Source organism: Myotis davidii, unplaced genomic scaffold, assembly GCF_000327345.1.
Source record: "Myotis davidii unplaced genomic scaffold, ASM32734v1 scaffold378, whole genome shotgun sequence".
Taxonomy (NCBI): Eukaryota; Metazoa; Chordata; class Mammalia; order Chiroptera; family Vespertilionidae; genus Myotis; species Myotis davidii.
Genome location: NW_006290631.1, coordinates 1,371,753 through 1,378,632, shown reverse-complemented (window position 1 = coordinate 1,378,632; position 6,880 = coordinate 1,371,753).

The window sequence follows — 6,880 nt, the reverse complement described above, 5'->3', positions numbered from 1 at the left end:
CTACCGTATTCTCATTGATTTTAGAGAGAGATCAAGCCTATCGTTAAAAGACAGGCATGATACCACACTTGATTTTGTATTCACTAACACTGGATTAGACTAGAAGCATTAAAACTTTTGAGATTATTTCCTTTTAAGGGGAATGGTTTATCTTTTATTTTAAAAAATATATACTTTTATTGATTTCATAAAGAAAGGGAGAGGGAGAGAGAGAGAAACATCACTGATGAGAGAGAATCATTGATCAGCTGCCTCCTGCACACTGCTCACTGGTGATCAAGCCTGCAACCGACGCATGTGCCCTGACCGGGAATCGAACCGTGACCTCCTAGTTCATAGGCTGACACTCAACCACTGAACCACACTGGCTGGGCTGGTTTATCTTTTAAAGCCTCAGTGATTTTTTTCTATAAAGTTTAAATAAACTCTTTAAACTTTATTTGATATACATTTTTCTTCAATCTGTTGCTTGTAAATTTAAAATTTTAATTGTATTATATTTATTGTGCATAAACCTTAATTATTAAAACAATGGGGAGCTACAAATAAGTTTAATTCTTTTTTAAAATATATTTTTATTGATTTCAGAGAGGAAGGGAGAGGGAGAAATAGAAACATCAATGATGAGAGAAAATCATTGATAGACTGCCTCCTGCATGCCTCCTACTGGGGATTGAGCCTGCAACCTGGGCATGTGCCCTGACCTGGAATGGAACATGACCTCCTGGTTCATAGGTCAATGCTCAACCACTGAGCCACGCCGGCTGGGCAATTCTTAACAATTTAGTTGTTCACTCATCCAGTCAATGAATATTTATTGAACACTTATCATATGCCTGCCAATGTGCTAGATGCTGAGTCATAGCAAGTACTAGGAGAATCCCTAATCTCAAGCTACCTACAGTCTTGGGGTGAAGGGATGGAAGGATAGGGAAGTTGGAGGTGAACAATCAATTAGAATACATTGTGAACTGCCAAAGGGGGAGCGTTGAGGACCTTATTAACAACACTTAGGGTGGGAAAGCTGCCCTGAGTAAATGACATGGCAGCTGCACCATGAATGGCCAGGAGCTGGTGGGCACAGCAGCCAGAGGGACATGATTGCTGCTGCCCGCGGGGAAGCTCTGTTGCGGGAATTGCAGATGTTTGGGTTACTTTTGGGAGCGATAAGGGGGAGAGGCAAACCTGATCTTGAAGGATCGTATTTGTCTGCAAAGGAGTTTCGAGTGTATCTTAAAGTCGACGGGGACTTTGAAAGCACTTCCACCCTTGGGGATGTTTGAGGTGATTTGATCAGATTTCACTTAGGAGAGGATCCCTCTGCAGAGAGACATTTGGGATGCACCTGGGGGCCAGACCAGAGGCTGCAAAGACCGCGGTGGCCTGCACTGGTCTGATTCAGCTCCCCCGCCCACCAAAGAGAACGGAGAGTGGTGGATGCGTTGGCGAGATTTTAGTAAAAGTCAGAGGCTTTCGTGATCGTAAGCTGTAAAAGTTGGTAATTTTGGAACTTCACCAACCCTTTCTGGACATCTCTTCCCTGACTGTGTTGCCCACATCTCCTCATTGAGTTTGTAGCACAGCCTCCTTCGGCCTGTTAGTCAATAACAAAGGAGAACCAGCGTCACGGGTGACCCCCCGCAGAGGCATTCTGCATTGGGGTGAAAGGAGAAGCACGGATCTCTACGGGAAGAATTTCACTCAGGAGCAGTTGGGGAAGTGTTTTTGAGGAGCCTGGGGTTTGGAGTTGTGCCAGGAGAATCCGTTCCTGCCAACCTCGGAGGACACCAGTGTGTGAACCGTTTGAATAATAACAGGGTGCTTTGTGCTTTGCCAGAAATGTTTTATTTCTATGTTTTTCAATTTCTCGCTCTTTTTTTCTTTTATGGTTTTTGTGTTAGAAAGGGCTTCTCCACTCTGATAAGATTGTTTAATTCTCCCATTGTGGAAGACACTTTATGGTTTTATTTTTCTTGTTTAAATATGCTGCCCATCCAATGCAAAGCCTGAGATATGGATCCAACTTCATCTTTTTCTCATAGCTACCCAAATGGCACAATTTGCTCAGTAGTTTATGTTTTTCCTATAAATTTAGAATGCCATCTTTATCATATGTGAATAAGGGATATTATTCCAGGGTGGAGAGGAGCATGTAGAGCAGTGGTTCTCAACCTTCCTAATGCCGTGACCCTTTAATACAGTTCCTCATGTTGTGGTGACCCCCAATTTCATTGTTACAAATGGAACATAATTAAAGCATAGTGATGAAGTACAAAACCAATATGTAATTATATATGTGTTTTCCGATGGTCTTAGGTGACCCCTGTGAAAGGGTCGTTCAACCCCCAAAGGGGTCGCAACCCACAGGTTGAGAACCGCTGATGTAGAGGGACATTGGCATCTGGTAACTGAGGGTGGAATTCTATTACTTCCCAGCCGGGTGTCTCAGTGCAAGTTATTTGGTTTCTCTGAGCTTTTCTCCTTCGTTGATAAAAGGAAGATAACAATACCAACTGTACCGGGTTGCTGAAAAAGTTACAAGAGAAAGTTAAAAGACACAGTAGATACAATAAAATAGATAACCAGTACATATGGGCTCATTGCTCCTTCCTCCCTCCTTCTCCTTAGAAGTTATTTATGGGCATCACCTAATCTGATTCTTTCCCCAAAGCATGGATGTCCTCTATGATGTCCCGCACTGGTGACCCTCTGTGAGTTTCCTCCTCAAGTCCATTCCCTGGCACCTGTGCCCTGGCCTTCCTGCCAGCTGCCTTCTGACTGGGTGCAGCCAACAGTGACATTGGAGGTCATGGGGAGAGGTGGGACTATTTCTTCCCGGCTCCCTTGCTGCCTTGGCACCTGCTAGATTGCCCATCTTCCCAAGCTCAGAGCTCTCTAGGCTCCATTACAGTATCTGCTTGTCCTATGAGTCCTGGGCGTGGAAATGTCTGTCCGTTGTTACTGGGCTCTGGGTGCCTCCACGGCCCTTGCTAGCTTCCGTAACGTTGCCCACATCTCTTGAGTCCCTTAACGCTTCTTCTGGTGAGTTCTCTGCACGACATTGTTTCCTGCTGCCATCTCGAGGGTTGTGTCCCCTCTGTTTGGGTACTTCCCTGGACCAGCGCTCAGCATTTTACTCTCCCTTTTCAGTCCTACAGTTAAAGTAATGATGTACTTGTAGATGGAACTAATACTCAGGGTGCATCTGTTGTATGTGGAATGCTGTGTACACTTCATCCCACTCATTCCGCACGAAGACTTTGTAAAGAAGATTGTACTACCTGTGGTTTATAGCGGAGGGCTTGAGACTCAGGGAAGTTGGGGGACTGGTCGGGATCCTAAAGCTACGGGCGGCACAGGATGCATTTGGTGTAGAGCTAGGTTGACCTGACTCCAATGTTTGCTCTCTTTCTGCTACACCTTACTGTCATGGGAGGAAATTCCAGAGAAGATAAACTGTAAATATGGGAAAATTTGTCTTGGATTTCACAATTTTACTAAGGGTGAGCCTGGAAAGAAACCCTAAAATTATTCACAAAAACTGAGGATATGTTCCTGCTGTTCCTCTTGGGTGACACCACGGGCCACTAGATGGCACCCGTTCGGCATGATAGAAACCTTTTTGTCATTTTTGTGGGCAAAGGGTGTGTATAGTCAGTTCTGTTTACCTTGACATGTAACTATGACTTTGATTTAATGCACTACGTATTCCCTCCGAACTGGGCTGATTTTTAAGCCTCATGGAAAGGAGATTGTGAGTGAGCAGGGTGTGGGGTGGGGAGAGGGAGTGGAGAGAGAGGAGGCGGAACACCGAGGCTCAGCCCGGGAACGTGGCCGGGCACTTGGGGCACAGCCTGCAATACCAAACCAAGTAAAACTCTCATTCAAGCACCAGGAGGGCATTAGAGCTTGTCTGATGACATTGCCAAGAAAAACGTTCTGAGATGTTCTCAATTATGTAAATCCATAAACCAAGCCCCAGCCAACAGATTGAATTAACCACCTGTACCTTTCCAGAAAAGGCTCCTCTTCAAGAAAAACTCTTAAAAATCCTTGTCAGTGGTTACCTGATAATTTTCTCTCTCTCTCTCTTTCTCTGTTTCTCTCTCCTCTCCTCTCCTCTCCTCTCCTCTCCTCTCCTCTCCTCTCCTCTCCCCCTCTTTTTGCACCAGTTGGCCTAAAACAGGGGTCCTCAAACTTTTTAAACAGGGGGCCAGTTCACTGTCCCTCAGACCATTGGAGGGCCGGACTATAGTTTAAAAAAAAACTATGAACAAATTCCTATGCACACTGCACAGATCTTATTTTGAAGTAAAAAAACAAAACGGGAACAAATACAATATTTGTATTTGCATGTGGCCCGCGGGCTGTAGTTTGAGGACCCCTGGCCTAAAACATCTCATCGCCTCACATAATCCTTGAATTTCTCTTCTCTGTGGGACATGACCTCCTAGGAATAAGTTTTCCTTAGCTACGTGGGACAATGCCCTAAACACAAAAGGACCGTCTGAGTATAATCAAAATCATACAGATATTTGTCAGCAATGCTTCCTTTGAAAGAGCTGGATGGAAAGGGGGAAAGGACAAGAAAAAATTCTGCAATGTCCTAAGTTAAAACTGTAGTGACAGGAGGGTGGACCAGCTCTGATGAAAGACTGCTCACCTTCCCGTGGAACTGTGGGAATTGAGGGTTATTTCTGCGAGTATCCAAAGAGAGAATGGCCTCCACTTCCTATTCACACAGGAGCTTTCTGACCACTGTGGACGCTGCGGCAGCTGTGCTGCGCCTGTCCCAGGAGGAGCCCTGCTTCTGCCAACACCTCAAAGTAACTCCTTTCAGAACGGCTTATATCTTGCTCCCCCTGCTTGATGTATAATAAAGCTTGTAAAACTCCTGGACAGCCCAGCTGGCGTGGCTCAATTGTTGAGCCTCGACCTATCGATTCCGGTCAGGGCACACGCGCCCCCCCCCCCCCCCCCCCCCCCCCCCCCGTTACAGGCTCAATCCCCAGTAGGGGGCGTGCAGGAGGCAGGCAATCAATGATTCTCTCTCCTCATTGATGTTTCTCTCTCTTCCTCTCCCTTCCTCTCTGAAATCAATAAAAATACATTTTATAAAAACTCTTGGACATTGGACGTGCTGTCTTTCCTACCTAGCCATGCTGCTGGTGGATTAAACTCCGTGTCTCAGGACCAGTCTTCTTTGATGCTAGCACCATGGATGTGAAAGAGACACATTGATTAGTTGCCTCCTGCATGCGCCCCAGCCAGGGGCCTGGGATTGAGCTTGCAACCAAGGAACATGCCCTTGACTGGAATCGAAACCAAGACCCTTCAGTCTGTGGGCTGATGCTCTATCCACTGAGCCAAACCAGCTGGGGCCTAATAAGCCCTCTTATAAGAAGACTTTCAGCTGTGGAAATTAGAAAGAGACACATTGATTAGTTGCCTCCTGCATGCGCCCCAGCCAGGGGCCTGGGATTGAGCTTGCAACCAAGGAACATGCCCTTGACTGGAATCGAAACCAAGACCCTTCAGTCTGTGGGCTGATGCTCTATCCACTGAGCCAAACCAGCTGGGGCCTAATAAGCCCTCTTATAAGAAGACTTTCAGCTGTGGAAATTAAATTTTTGTTTTTCTTTAACAAGGTGTCCGCGCCCAGGCCTCTCATCATGCTGATGAAGAAACCGTCTTCTGTTCCTTTCTGTGCAAGTGATCCCTAACGTACCCGGTTGTTCTAATGAAAATATTATCTTAACTTTTCTTGCCTGTGGCCTTCCCAGTTGCTGAGGCCTTTGTAAGGCAACCAGATGAAGCTACACCTTTTGCTGTCCTCTAGTTCTGAAGGGGACTTCTTTTCCTTTTTTCCCCAGGAAAAATTCTCTAGACCAATTTTTTTTTCAGTTTTTTCTTTTCAAAATATATCATTTAAACTTAAAAGCAGGGAAGACATTCTGATGATTCAAAATAAAAAATATATCTATCAAAAGGCATCCAATAAAAAGTCTCACTCCTATCCCTTTCCCCATGTCTCACCCTCCCACCCTCAACCCACGGGCAACCACCCTAATTAGGACTTCTTGGGTATCCTTCATGCAAATATAATCCAGTGTGAGTATGGAAAGAATGACTGATTTCTTTGGGGGAGGAGATTTGCCATTGTTGCTCCCTGGCTGCTGAACGCCCTGTTGTTCCCACTTACCATCAGGATGAGTTCTACAGTGGCCACAGTTTTTGGGGGGTGAAAAACGGAGACAGAAGATCTTAGGATCAGTGAAGTGAGCCGAGCTGGTGCTCCTGTCCTGGAAGAGGTAGATGCCACAGTCACTGCGGCTTGTCCAGAGCTCTTGTCTTTCCCCAAGTCCCCAGGCCCTTGCCCTCTCTCACTCCTGGAGGAAGCTGTTGCCTTTTGCTTCCCGATCCCCTGCACCTGGCTTTCACTTCAGAGCCCCCACCCTTCCCAGAGCTGGCTCCTCCAGGGGCGTCCACTCTTAGGATCCAGGGCGGCTCCCTCTCTGCCTTAGACGCTCCAACTCTTCTTTCCCTTCCCTCAACTTCTTTATATGGCCCCTTTCATCCTCTTCTTGCCATCAAGCTTCTCTAAAGACTAGTTACTGAGATTTCCTCGCCACTTAGTGTAGCTCACTAACATTTAATCAACATCTACAAAGTGTGAATAATGTGCTAGATGAGGAACATTCAAAGATTAAAGAAAGATGTGGTTCCTGCCTCTCAGGCTCCTCAACCCAGACCTAATTAAGTGAAATATCCTGGGCTACATGCAGTAACACAGGCCTGGTCTAGGAGGCTGTGGCTCAACCAGGAGGCGGTGCTAGTTACAGGTATGGTCTAACAATGCTTAGCACATGGAGGGGGGGGC